Genomic DNA, 15366 nt, shown 5'->3' on the forward strand with positions numbered 1-15366 from the left:
CAGAAAACTTTTGGAATCTAATGGACGAATTATCCTAATTAAAAAAAATGCGTATCATTTAACATTGTTCTTTGACTCTGCCTAACTGTGTGAATCTGCATTTTCAACGATGAATGTAATTAAAACAAAATATCCCGTCTCACAGACGACCACTTAGAATCCAGTGCAAGATTATCAATTAGTAATTATATACCAAAATATTCAAGACTAGCAAACAGTATGGAGACTAAGTCTTTTACTAACTATAACTAAAAAAATTAACTTTAGATGAAAATGATTGATTTTTTTAATGTATTTTGAATAATGTGATATTAAATGCGTCATTTGATATTATTATATTTGTGGCTATTATTATTATGTTTGTATATGGCTATTATTATTATGTTTATAATTATGCAGATAAGAACATATTCCGTATATATAATTAAGTTGTAATAAATACTGTAGACTTTTTTATTATCTCACCACAGCTATGCCAATGGGTGGACCACAAGACCTTGAAAAAATTAGAAGTACCCTGTACCCTGGAAAAGCCTGCCCGCCTCTGACCTAGATGATCACTCGATCCTCACTGGTGACTCCAGAACAATGAGGGGTCGAGAATTACTTTAGCTGCATGAGGGTAGCGTCATGATGGTATTGTGATTTTTTTCAGGAAACTTGCAAGTTTTTTAAATAACTATAGTTTATTTACGATGCAAGCACTAAAATGGATAGATACAAACACATAGACGCATTAAAACTAGCGTCCTTCATTCAAATGCTCCACTTGGATATTACTACTTATAAATGCATCTATGGTGCAACAGCGCCACCTACTAGTTTCATTATAAATTGCAGTACTAAGTTAACGAAGATATACTAAATTGATATTTCAAAGTCATTTGCCTAGCTACTCAGCTGTAAGATAACTTTACAAAATTCTTCTCTGAAAAATATTTTCCTCTATCAGGGGAAAATTTAGAAAAAAAGGGAAAGAGAAAGGAGGGAAAGGAAGGGAACTGAAACAAGGAGGAAAAGGGCAGTCATCTCAATGACCTATTCTTTTAGAGAATTTCCGACTAGAAAAGTGTAGAAAATTCGATGTTGCAATTTGTTTTCGGACAGGACGTTGTTCCATTTCGAGCCTGTAACAACAGGTAGTTTCGAACAGTTTACTTATAAATGAAAGAATGAAAAGAGCAGGAAAAACTTTTGTCGGGAATGCAATAGCAAAATTGTTCTTTTTATAATAATAAGAAAAAGGGTTTCTGCAATACAATTATTTTTAAAAAAATTAATGAGATCACTTGATGTTTACATGATATTTCTTAAACACCTAAAATCAGCATAATTTGTGATTTTGCTGCAATAAAATTGTTGATTGCTGAAAATATCACAGTACAATGTAAGAGTACAAAGATTTTAGTCGACATAAACAATGCCGGATTCAAGCTTTTTATACTATGCATCTTGTTTTTTTTCACAATTCTCAATTCAATTTCCCTTTCAATAAAATTTTAAATCCATGAACGTGCAAATGATTTACATTAATTTAATTTTTCATTTCAATAACTTTGAGAAAATGGATGTTTTATTTATTTACTTAACATGTATATAATGGAAAAAATGATTGAAAAATTAAAATTCTTGAAAACTTGATCATAATTATTAATTAATAATTCCACACTTACATATAAAATCCTTTAATTTTTATGATGAATTTCATGAGAATAATAAACTATGAGCAAACATAAAAAAATTATTATTTCCGAAAACTTGCCAAATGGAATATAATATAGTCAACCAAATGGATGTAATTGATTATGCTTTCATTTATTTAATAATGATTTTAATAATTCTGTGTATGCTCACCTAACAGTCTTAAATATTTTATAAATCATAAGATTTATATTTTACAAATTTATTTATTTACAAATTAGATTAATAATATTTTTAATCGACTTGCTCTACCTGCTGTTTTTTTAACTGACCAATAGTTCTAGGCAGGTACAAATTCATCTATGTGACATCTCAGGATTTTATTCTAATAGAAACAATGCTTAGAAGCAACGTCCTTAACAGCATTTTAGAACTAACGTTGATGTTCATCTGTCTAAATTCGTTGAAATTTTTTTGATCTTTAAAATAAACTTAATAAATAAATTAAACATCTTTAAAATAACGTTTTTCAAAAAATTCTCATTACTTAAAGAAATCGTCAAAATTTATAGAATATAAAATGGCTGTCAACACATAGAGTCATCCAATTACTTTTAAAGATGTAAGATCGCTACTCTTTTATATTCTTTATACACATTTCCTTATAAAAATATTTTCCTGTTGCACGTTTTGTGACTCGCAAAGAAATAAAGCTATAATTCCTGGTATAAAGTCTATCAAAAATTAACTGTCACCTTTTTCCTCCATCTCTGTCTTATTCTTACTTTATTAAAACTTTCCCTATACAAATATCCTGCTATTTTTCAAAGTTTATTATTGATTTTCAAATTTGGTTTTTATTTTAATTTTGTTAGAAAATTCTTTTGTTTAGACGTTTATTTTTGATGTTTTTAATGCTTTGATCACCACAAACTTCATCCTAGAAATTTATAAACGCTGTCTTTAATTTTGCCCAACCCACAAGAGAAGAAAGATACTGAAAAACTAATTAGTAAAATTAACGTTTTTAATTTTCTACTGACAATAAAGGAAATTGTGGATAAGTGCTCTACAAGATAACCATTTGATTTAGGATACCAAATTTGTCACAGATATACTTTTGAAAATAGGAATGCATTTCTCAGAGCGATTTTTTTTTAAAAAGTATAATATCCACACTTTTTTAAAAATTAAAAAGTTGACTTTTTAATGATACTTATTGAATTTCGTTCAATTTTTTCCTAAATTCTGACAGCTCTCAGCTTTTTTTTGCATAAATTTCAAAAATATGTATTATTTTGGCAATATAATCTAAACCTTTTCATTATTTCATTAAATCTCTACATATAATAAAGATGAATGTATGTGTGTGTCAGTGTTTGATATAGAACTACTAAATTTGGCACATATATACTTTTGAGAGTAAAAATAGGCACCGAAGAAATTTTAGAAAGATCAGTTCAAAATAACAGGGGATATATGAGAAAAAGATTTAGGGGCTGTTTCAGAATTGGTAAATATAATAAATTAATCGTTTTGTCAATACTTTCCTTTATTCAAAATTTTATTTCAATCGTTTATACGGTAACTATAAAACATATAAATATTTTTAAATTCCTTATTTCGTTAGTAGCAATTTAACATGACTATATAATTCCTATTTGACATAATAATTCACATTTAATTTCAAAAATAATATTTAAATAGTATTCTTTAGACATATTGTTTAAAGTAATCAAAGATTCTGTATAACTTTCAGTAATTAATATTAATAAAACAAGTTTAAATTAAAAATATTTATAAAGCAGCCGAAAAACAATAGACAGATGCTTGAATTCTGAAATATGTTTTATAATTTAATATTTAATAGCTGAATGTTGCTTATTTGCATATTCAAATATCTAGGAAACAATACTTTGAATAATTTTTCACATAATATTTTTATATTTTATTTGTTTTTACCACAAAAAGTGTTAAATAAAAACAGTTAATTAACCGAAAAATATAACTAGGGATATACAAGAGAAAGGATTTAACACGTGTTTCCAAATATGTAAATGTTTGTACCACCTGCCACTGCCTGTTTCATAGTGTCGCCCAGGGGTGTTTGTGGGACCCCAAAAAATCCCCTGAAACTTTTACGGACTTACTACCGGCATTTTGGAGTTTCGAGAAGGGGGGGGGGGGAGAGAAATGAAAAACTACAATTATGAAATATTGAATGACCTAATTATAAAAGTTCAATGAATTACTTTTTTTGCAAAATTAACAACCATAAATTTTCAAACATATAAACTACTACATTTTATGCAAATATTTTAAATTACCTGAATTAATTCTTTAAAAAAATTATCTAATTTCTGCTGCTTTTTTTTTATTTTCTGATGTTTGTGGGCTTGTCTTTCTTTTGTGGTGAACTTCATAATTGCAGGAAGATTGACTTTTATTTTCCTCATTTACAGTTGAAGAAATTTCCTCAAGAACTGCACATGCAGAGGTAGAAGCAGTTTGCTTTTCTGCTAATGTAGAAGGTTTTTCAGAGACTTTTATAGGTGACTCATCTGAAATACATGTTTTTAAGTCCTCTTGATATGTTTTCCAACTTCTGTTCATATTCAGTAAGAGATCTTTGTGAATTGGATCAGCCATTGGATTTTTTGAGCCATATTTTTCACATGAGGTTTCTTTAGAAGCCATTAAATCATATTTAATAGTCTGCACTGCATCTAGGGAATCAATCTTAAGAGAGGTTCTATAGTCAATGACAAGTGTATCCATTAAGTTGAATGCACTTTCCACTAATGGGCCATGGAAGCAGCTAAGGCAGGCTTTGACCAATTTAGCCAATGTAGGATACTTATAATCATTTGTGAAATCATCTTTTAAATTAAAAACTTTAGACCAATATTTATCAATTGTACACTTGACTTGATTTCCACTTTCATCAGATGTGTAGAGCATTTCTTTGGTGATATCAATATCACTCTGGTATAACCTTATTTCAGCTTCTACTTTTGACTTTTCATTATCACTAAAAATATGGGACATAAAAGGTGATAATTTTTCAAAAGCTAATATTGTACTGGTTTTACCTCTTAGCTCTGGATCTAATGCTGTAAAACTAATTAGATATGAATTTTTAAGGGGTAATTTCTGTTTCATATGCTGAAATTTCAAAGTGAAATTCTCTTGCGTACATAAATAAAAAAAATATTTCAATAAGAGAAACGAAAAATTTACACGTGTATCAATAAATGAAACGAAAATTTTACACAGCGGAGAAAAAAAAGTTGCGAAGCGATCAATGACACAATAGCTAATACGGCGAAAAATCCCCCTTCTCTACTTATTGGCGCCACGCCAGGAGAGATAAGACCTTTGAACCCAGAGTCACGTGATCGCACATCTGGTCGCGAAGTCTCTCCCTTTTTTTTCTGCCGCGCCTACTTGCCGAAAAGAATCCAGAAGAGAATGTCCGAGAACCGGGGGAATGAGTCATAACTCGCAATAAGGAAAGAACAAAAAAGAAGTTTTTTCCCCCTTTTCACGCATTATCACTGCCTTTGGAGAAAGAAAGGAAAAGTTTTCACCACACACGCTGACCTTGCGTTTTCTGCTTTCAAAGCAAACAAAATCGCCCAGATCAAAATAAATAATTCATTATTATTCCTCCTTCCTTTTGAACGACGATCCCCGGAATTTCCGGGTATCGAAGTTCAAAATCCCCGGAATTCCGGGGTTTCCCCGGAGCACAAACACCCCTGGTCGCCTCCTATATCCTGTTAAAAAAATACTTCACTTTACGAGTTCTATTCATACAGAGTAGATGTGCATTTATTTTCTTTGTACTTGTTGATCTTTTATTATGAGTATTAATCTAATAAATTTGTTTTTTATAATTAACATGGATTAAGACCATTATTCTCGAATTGTCCACTAGACGAATTTATTACTTGCTGGCATACCGCCGCCATAACAGTAAATGTAACAAACGATATTAATACTTCCTTCCGTTCAAGCTGTTATTTCATTCGTTAATGTATATAACTTTGTTCTGAGAAAGATTTATCTCTTCCCTCTTTCTTTGTTTAAGTTCACTGTTAAAAGCAATGAATAATGGCTAAATAAAAATTCAAAATGTAAACTTTTATTTGCCTATTTCGTAATAATAAAAATTATAAATAATATTTAAGTTGTATTCTAGAGGCATATCTTTTGACATAGTCAAATATTTTAGATGACTGTAATAAAAAAACTTAATAAAGCGAGCTTAAATGAAAATTGTTTTTGGAGTAGCTGAAAAATGAAAAAAGATGCTTATTTACTAAACATTCCTAACCCCGGGGGGGCACCTCGAAATGAGGATGAGATGCTTCCGTCATGGTGGTTGGATCTCGCCACCCTGGAGGGTACACAAAAAGGTGGGGGATCTGGCTCCTCCCATCGTTGACGGGACATACTTCCTTCGGGGAGGGTTTTACCGTGGCCGGTGATGGCCCTTAGGACTCAACCACAGTTCCCGCCAGTGTTGCTGTTGCGGTGGTCCGGTCATTCAGTTTTATGGTTTAAATCCGCATGCCTTCGTGGCGGGTCGGTGAGTCAGATGGTTGACTTACTAAACATTCCTTTATAAATGAAATATAAATAGCAAAATGCTATTGTTTTATATGTTCAGGTTACCATCAAACGATTTTTAAATTGTTTTTAAGAATTATCTTATACTTAATATCTTTTTATCAGCATTAGTACTAAATAGGAACAATTAATTTACGGAAATATTTTCAAGCCTTTGCTTCATTTAAAAAAAGAAGTATTTTCTTAAAGTCTAGCGACACTGCATTATTCACAGACAAGAAGTTTCTTGGAAAATGAGGAATATTTTATTCGATACTGTTCTATGCATTCACATATTTAAAGCTATATAAATTTTGTATTTTGCTCAGAATTATACTTATGTGCTTCTCTCATCAATTATAGATTTCACAAGTCATTTTCACAGCTCTAATCGGCTGCCGATTGTACCAAATGAAGCTTCGCTTGAAATGTAAGTGGAGTAAAATCTGTTAAATGTCATTTGTTTCCTCTTTCTTTCCTCTACATTTATTTTAAAAAGAAAAAAGTCTTAATTTAACGGAACATTGTAAGGCGTACTTTGTTTTCGTTCCTTTTTGAAGATTTCTTTTTATTCATACCAAAGAATTCTGTAGTTAAATTGAGATGCTTCCTAATGAAATAAAAAATCTCGCTATTCTGAAAGATTTTGGTCATGATACATATTTTAAGAACTTCTGGACAGAATCGAATCAAATTTGAAAAAATGATGGTTAAGGTATTACTCCTTTGATTGACACCAAAATATGTGAGCTGCTATTCAGAAAGTTTTAATTTACAAATTTAAAAATTAATTGAAAACATAAAATGTGCTTCATACTTTTAAAAATGCATCATTCTAATGTTGTTTTATTGATTATTTTAAAGCAAAATATGAAATATTTTCAAAAATTCATTATATCTTGAAATTTATTGAAAAAAACGAAAACTGTCTTACAATATTAGGAATTCAAATTTTCAATTTCTTATAAATCATCAACTGTTTATTGAAAATTGCAAAATAATATACATATTCGAGTTATTATAATATAGAAAATTTGGATGCGTATTTAAAATGTTATTATTATTGCTATTTCAAAATATGATTTTTAATACATCTAAATATGGACACTACCCCCTTTCATGCAAAATATTATTTATAGAAAACCTATTTTTCCAGTGACAGACATCTACAATTTTATTATAAGATAACTAGTTTAATTCGACAGTATTCGGATATATTTTGATGCACTGTACGATATAAACAGATCAAGAATGAGGAATATAAAAGTAATACAGTTTTAATTTCTGTCACAACTTGATATAAACAATATTGTGTTAAAACCATTCTGAATGAATAATTATATATGTTACCGTTAAAGTATATAATGCAGTTATTTCATAGAATACCTAGTTATTCCATGAAATAACTGATTGTGTCCGTTAAAGTGTGTAATATGTTATTAATTTGACACTTTAACTAGTTATTCTATGAAATAACTAGGTATCCTATAAATTAACTAATGAGAGACAGTTAAAGTGTAAAATAAACAATTTATCTAAAATGAAATTAAACTAATGATCGACAATTAAAATGAAAAAGAAGCAATTTATCTAATTTATGGAAACGTACCATAAAATCATTTGTTACAACAAGGATTATTAAAATGACACTTGGAATTACAAAGAACATTATTTCTAAAACAAAAACCTTTTTTGTTGACACACTGGGTTTTACACGAACATTTTTTAAATCCCTGACCATTACCTAAACTTTGAGCTGTAGCAACCGACCGGAGTGATATTTCTACATCCGGTACTTCCGGTACCATTCTTGGATTTTAATTAATTTTTGTTCGCAGACACTGAACTGGGATCGGGAATATAATTGTTTTATGCTGCCGTGTATTTGTCGTGCGAGATATATGATATAGATTATTTTACTCTTTAACGGGCTGCAGATCGTTATTCTATGAAATAACTAGTTAAACCATGAAATACAAGAGAGTTTTACTTTAACGGACACGATCAGTTATTTCATGGAATAACTAGGTATTCTATAAAATAACGGATTTCATACTTTAACGGTAACATATATAAGAGATTTAATGGGAATTAAACGCAATTAATATCTCACGTGAATCAACTGATAGTTAAAGGCTGCTAATGAATAATTATGACTAACTCTTTGGATACATATGACATCTCATATAACCGTTTTGTATTAATTATAAAAATTTAATTTGTGTGGCAAATTTAATTTGTCAATAAAACATTTATTTCACTTTATTAATCTTTATAATAATAAATTGAATAAAACTTTATTACTCAATAAACCTTTTATATTCTAATCTGCGCATCTTTTTTAAAAAATCCCTATCTAAGGAGTTAAATAACAGAATCAGTTGTCTTTGGGTTGAATTAAAAAGAAACAACAGTCCTTTCTTTGTTTTTAATAATATACAATCAATATGAATTACTGAGTAAAAAAGAAAGTCGTGTGATAGAATGGAAGAGATTTAAAAACAATAAAACGTACGTACTAACAAAAATAACAAAATAATTATATATAGCATAGACAAAACGAAGAATACTCTATTAAACTATCAGATATACATATAGTTATTTTAAAAAGCATTCCTTAAGAATATGGAGAACAGATATATTTTTATAATAGTTTCGAATGACACTTTCCAATTCGATATTATCGACATTTTTAAACTACAAATTATAACAATTATATCATAGATTATTAGAATCACAAGTTTATAGAATTTTACTTTCCATATCAGTATTTTTATATAACTAGTTGGACCTGGCAATGCTAAAATTTTGCTAGATTCAATTCTAGATTAAAAAAGTAAACAAACACAAATAAAAGTTTGATTTCAATTACTGTGTTTAGTTCAAATTTGATTTTTGCATTTATACATATATAATTATTATTGTGCATTGGATTACATAAATTGTTATTTTCTGTTGTATTCACCTTTAAATTCATTGTAATGCTCCTTGATATACAGTGTCTTTGTCGATTCCATTTGGAGCATATATAAAGAAATCCTTTGGTTTTCGAAGCATGTAACGTATAATACAACAAAGTACACATGCACAGTTAATTATAAGCAGCATATAATTAATTATGCACGATTTTCTCATGGATTTTCTTTCACATAGATTCTTAAGTACAATTTGCCTGCCTATAGTGATTTACTTTGTGATCACTTCATATTGCAGGGAAGTCATTAAAATTAATATTGATCTATCTTTAAAGGACTTACAAAAAAGAACGAAGCATTATGGAATTTACAAAATTACAAAAGCATACATTTACAAAATTTAATCATCATTTTTTAAAAGAAAAATGAAAATGAATTCAAGCTTACTTTCATGAAGGGACGAAAATATATCTTATACCATGAACTTCAATATGAGAAGCAGGTTTAAATATTAATAATACTGCTATAGGTCTTTGTTTATATTCTTGTCCGTGATGTTTTAAATGTTCGTTCAGAAGTTTTAGGTAATTTTCATGAAAGAAAAAATGATGGTTAACTACTATGATGATATTATATTAATGAGCTTCTAACTTTCTACTGGTCAGATAAAGGAAACAACTATAAACATTCTCAGAATAACGCGATCGTTTTGCAGAAAAAAAAGTGCCCATAAATCAGTTTAGTGATTTGTTTTAGTCTATAAAGAAAATTTATACGAACGTTGCCTTTTTTACTTTCTCGTGTCCGAAATATAGAGTAAATATCGTAATCGTTCGAAAAAAAAAAAAAGAGAGAGAGAGAGAGAACTCGTATAACTCTTGCTGAAATGCGAGCGTATGAGTCATAGGAAGTAGTTTTGATTAATAGTAGCTGACTGCGAGTAGGGATTGCAACACCGGACCAATATTTCAATACCGGTATTCGGTATTTCTTAAATCTTAATACCGGGATACCGGTATTAGAAATTTTAGAAAAAGAAAGAAAACACAGGTGTTTCTTTGTTTTATTTGTCAGTTTTGTTAAAGAGTGTAAATATCACAAAAATTAATTTGTAACTTATAAATTATAACAGCATATAATCACAAAAAAGTAAAGAAACATCTTATTTATTTAAATCACAAAAAAAAAGTGTAAATATCACTATTCAGTCTGTGGTACTATTACAAATTTTTGAAATGTGATCTAAAAAAACGTAATGCATCAATTGTACTGTGATTAAGCCTGAAAAGTAATTTTGTGTAAAATTTACCAGCTGTCGAAAACGCTCTTTCGGCATCTACGCTAGTTGGTGGTACTGTTAGCAATGCGCAATATACTTTTTCCAAGTATTTACCTCTAAATCCCTCATCTTCAAATAAATCGATTTCTCGTCGCATGGTTTTGGATATAGCTGATTTCTGTATTGTATTTTGGTCCGTTGAAATTTTTTTATTTATCGCTAATTCTAATTTTTGTTCAAGAGACAATTCCTTATCACTATCGACAGTAGTGACATCATAATCTTCTATAGTTGAACTGAATTTTTCTGAATGTGGATAAGTTTGTGGGTAATAAATTTTAAGAAAATTTACTCTAAACTTAATCAGATTTGAATTGGTTATTTTCTTTCTTTTTTTTTTCATTTTCAAAATCATTATAATTATGTAAATACCATAATTTAATAATAAGACATTTTTTATTCCGGCCTTTCCGGTATGCCTTTCTTCTGTGCGATTTTTCAATGTAATATATAATTATTCAGATAGTGATGTGTGCTGTTCTTTCAGTGACTGCAACATGAAATTTATTGTTGCATTAGCTGTTAATAAATTAGAATCTCTCCGACATAATGCCTCAATAGTCAGTTTTATTGGAAGTAGAGCTAATTTCGTTCTGGATATTAAGTCGAATTCACTATCTGAAAAATTAACTTACAGGTTTAAGTAGATTATCGCTTTTTGGATTGGATTTCTCAGTTTTAAAAATCGTTCCCTCATTAGGAGTAAATTGTTCCAACGTGTTTTAGAAATTAAGTTATTCTGTTTTATTTTCAGTTAGTATATATTTTAGTAATATATCCTTTTTACAGGGGAACGTTTAAATATCTTAACAATTTTTGAACTTTATAAATTATAGGAAGCAATTCTTGATATTTTAATATTTCATCCTCATTAGCAATATCTTCTTCAACAATTACATTGTCAATATCACTATCACTCTTACTCTTTTGAAAGTTGGAATCAGAAATTTCTATATCCACAGTATTTGGATTCTTCTGTTCTTTCTTTCTTTTCTTTTTTTCCTTTTTTTTTTTGTATAATACATCTATTACTCCTAATTGAATTCCATGTGCATAGCACAACTGCTGATTTTCACCAATCAACTTTCCAACTTTTTTCATAATTGTTGCTCCATCAGCCGTTATGGATATAAGATTTTTTTTTCAGGGATAATTCATGTTTCGCTAATTTAGATTCAAGCAATTAATTAAGCCATTAATTAGCTAATTAATTTCGCCCGTTAGGGAGACATAAAAGCAAAAACCTATACTATTTTGCTATGTTCGCGATACCTGAACATATAGTGGAGACAATTTTAAAAATTTCTAGTAAATACCGAAAAACCGATATTTAAACTTGTGAATACCGGTATTACAAAAGTGTAGAAATGGCTCAAAATACCGGTATTCGGTATCCCGGTATTGCAATCCCTAACTGCGAGCTAGCAGGTGCTTAGATTCCCTTCAAACCGTTGGTGGTAGCTTCCCATCTTCAGTATTTCTTTCAGTAAACTACGTATCAGACAGATATTGCATTTGTTTTTAATAAATAGGTACTTTTTTTAAATTAGATAATGCCTTTCCACTGTTCAGTCTTCAATTGCAAAGGAAATTATGATACCAGTCCCAAAGTGTCCATCTTTAAATTTCCGGAGGATGAAAAATTAAAAGAACAATGGATTCACAGGCTCCTTAAGGATTTCAAGCCCAGCAAAAGCTCAAGAGTAAGTACATCTATTCAATAATTTTTTTTAAAGATAATATTCATATAATTTTCAATTTGAATGTACAAATGCGTTTTATTTTTAGCTTTCAACAGTGAATAATACTATTAATAACAGTTTGAATTGTTTCTTTTATTTCCTCTTTGTTTCAACTTAAATTTTATAATTTGTTTTTAATTTATTAAAAAAATTGGAAGATTGGCTCAGTAATAACTTTGAATATCGCCACATAACAACAGATTGTTTGTTTCTTATGGCACTTGCCACTGACAAGCCCACTGTTACGAAGACAGCGATTTAAGCCTGAGGGGGAACGTCTCTTATTTTTTATAGCAGCGCCAACTAGGGCCAAGAGTACGACTTTGCCACTCACGCATCACTCATTCGCTTGCACAACCCCTTTTTACAGGAGGGCACATTCACACATCTCACAGATAGAACAACAACAATGCTCAAACCGGGACTCGAACCCGGGACGCCCAGATCACGGGGAAGACGCGCTACCCCTATGCCAGGACGCCGGCTAACAACAGATAAACATGCTTAACAACAACATAATGCATTCTTAAAGTATAATTTTAATTATGTTTTAATATTTTTTCTTGTTACAAGTTAGTTTTAGGTATTTAACAATGAAAATTTCAATCTGTTTTAATAAGAATTTAATTAATCTTTAATTTAGTATCCTACAATTTTAATTACAATTATTAAATCAACTGTATAACTACAAAGTAAATATATGTATAAATATGATAAATGCAACATCTCAATTCATAAATTTTGAAAACATACATTAAAGAAAAACAAATTATAATGCAGTAATTTTTTAATTTGCATTAAAAAATTACTGTGGAATTTAATTTTTAAATCTTAAAAATTATAATGTACATCTTATCTACATTTTAAAAATACTATATATATATATATATATATATATATATATATATATATATATACAAAATTTCAGAATTTTATCATGAAAACTCTTAAAAGATATGTTAAAACAAAGTCGGTGAAGAGTCAATCACAAATTAAAATGCAAATGTTTACAGCTTCAGTGCAGATGACGCGACGCAGGAATGCATCGTAAAGAAAATAAAACATGCTTTATATCTTTAGTTTTAAATACAAATTTTAAAATCTATGCTTCCTGAAAAATACTTTAAAATTTTACATCATGAATTACAGAATATAACTTAAAAATAGAATGTCAATGAACTTGTAAAAAAACTTATGTAATCTTTCCTTTAAATTATTATTTCTACAAACTTTTAATATTTTTGAATCAATAAATAGCAAAATTATTATTTATTTATTCAATCATTACTTTCTTTGTTAATTTGTGTACGACCCCTAAAATACGAATATCCGACATGATTTTTCCTCTTGGAGAACTCATATTTAGGCGTCGAAAATTGGTTTAGGTCAGCATTTATGCAGTTTCATATCTTTGAGACTTTTTGTGATAAAATGCTGAAATTTTGTACATGACCTTATTAGAGGATGGGGCACATTTTACTCATTGGGAATTTTTTTTGTACGGGATCCATATAAAAATTTAAATTTTGTATTTTTTGAAGTTTAATTTCCTGAAACTTTTAATCGATTTTATAACATTTGACACTTGTTTTTATGCAATTTTGTAATTTACCGTATATGTCTATGATCAATATTTAAGGAATAAAATCCGCGATGTATATATATATACAGGGTGGTCAAAAAAATACTTCCCCTATATATATGAAACCCTAGCGGCCTATCCACTCAACCAATCGAACCAAAATTTCAGACATGGTTGTTTGAAGGTATGCGTTGGAGATTGTGATGATTCTAAACAACACAGAGCTCACGGTTACGGTTACAGTGAGAGAATTTCGAATGGCAACACCCACTTTTTCCTTGCGCGAATTGATCAGCGTATTGAAAAACCACAAATGGCGTTGGAACGATTAGCGTGTGACGAAAATTAGCGGCGTAAATCATTTACAAAGAAGAGCATTATAAAGGACTAATGGCAACACAGAGGGAGGAGCTTTGACGCACTTTGCATAATTCACAGGGTTAAACAGTAGCAACGAAATGCCATTAGTGACATTGTATGGATGCAAGATGGGGCTCCTCCACACGTCACCCAATGTGTTCGATCAGTGCTGCAACAACACTTTGGTGATAGAGTCATCTCTCATAACTTTGCGGTTTCGTGGCCACCGCGATCCCCCGACCACACCTCTATGGATTTCTGCTTCTGGGGTTATCTGAAATCTTAGGTGTACACGCCTGGTCCACGAGATGTGTCAGAATTGCAAGATATCATAACACGTGTGAAGTTATGCAGATTCCTTCTTTCATGTTACGTTCGACATTGTTGTCCACAATCTTCCGAATGCAATGCGTTGTCGCCTGCGAAGGCGAACACGTTGAAAACCTGTAATTATAACTTTCCACTCCAATTTCTTTCCTCTCTGTATTGTCATTAGTCCTTTATAATGCTCTTCTTTGCAAATGCTTTACGCCGGCAATGTTCGTCACACGTTAATCGTTCCAACGTCATTTGTGGGTTTTCAATACGCTGATCAATTTGAGCAAGGAAAAAGTGGGTGTTGCCATTCGAAAATTTCTAAATTCTCTCACTGTAACCGTAACCGTGAGCTTTGCGTTGTTTAGAATCATCACAATCTCCAGCGCATACCTTCAAACAACCATGTCTCAAACATTGCCGGATTGGTTGAGCGGATAGGCCACTAGGGTTTCATATATAGGGTTTTTTTTTACCACCCTGTATGTATATATATATATATATAATTTCATCGTTAGTTAATTTTAATTTATCTTCTACACTTTCCCAGGCCTGTGAACTGCATTTTAGAGAGGAAGATGTTATAAAAAATATGGAATATTTTCATGAAGAAAGTGGCTGCTTTCTGATCATTTATTTTTATGTATTTTTTTAGTTGTGAAGTATATATAATAAAGTTAATTTGTGATGTTGTGTGCATTTTGTAATATAACGTGTGTTTGCTATGTCCTTTCTGTATATACATTTCTAACTTACTTTGTATAAAATAATTTTATTGACGCAGTGGAAGTTCATTCAAAAATTTAGAAAGGCTTGACTTGCTTTTATCATGTAAAAATATTTTTAAATAAATTGACT

The 15366-nt window shown here is 30.0% G+C and overlaps 1 long non-coding RNA gene across 1 annotated transcript; it reads left to right on the forward strand.

Annotated features, from left to right (window-relative positions):
* The first annotated feature begins 400 nt into the window (after positions 1 to 400).
* Positions 401 to 15163, forward strand: LOC129963787 (uncharacterized). Its single transcript, XR_008784014.1, has 4 exons — positions 401 to 636; positions 6619 to 6685; positions 12060 to 12212; positions 15059 to 15163. It is a non-coding gene; the product is annotated as an uncharacterized LOC129963787 (long non-coding RNA).
* Positions 15164 to 15366: the final 203 nt, after the last annotated feature.

This window comes from Argiope bruennichi, chromosome 3, assembly GCF_947563725.1.
Source record: "Argiope bruennichi chromosome 3, qqArgBrue1.1, whole genome shotgun sequence".
NCBI lineage: Eukaryota > Metazoa > Arthropoda > Arachnida > Araneae > Araneidae > Argiope > Argiope bruennichi.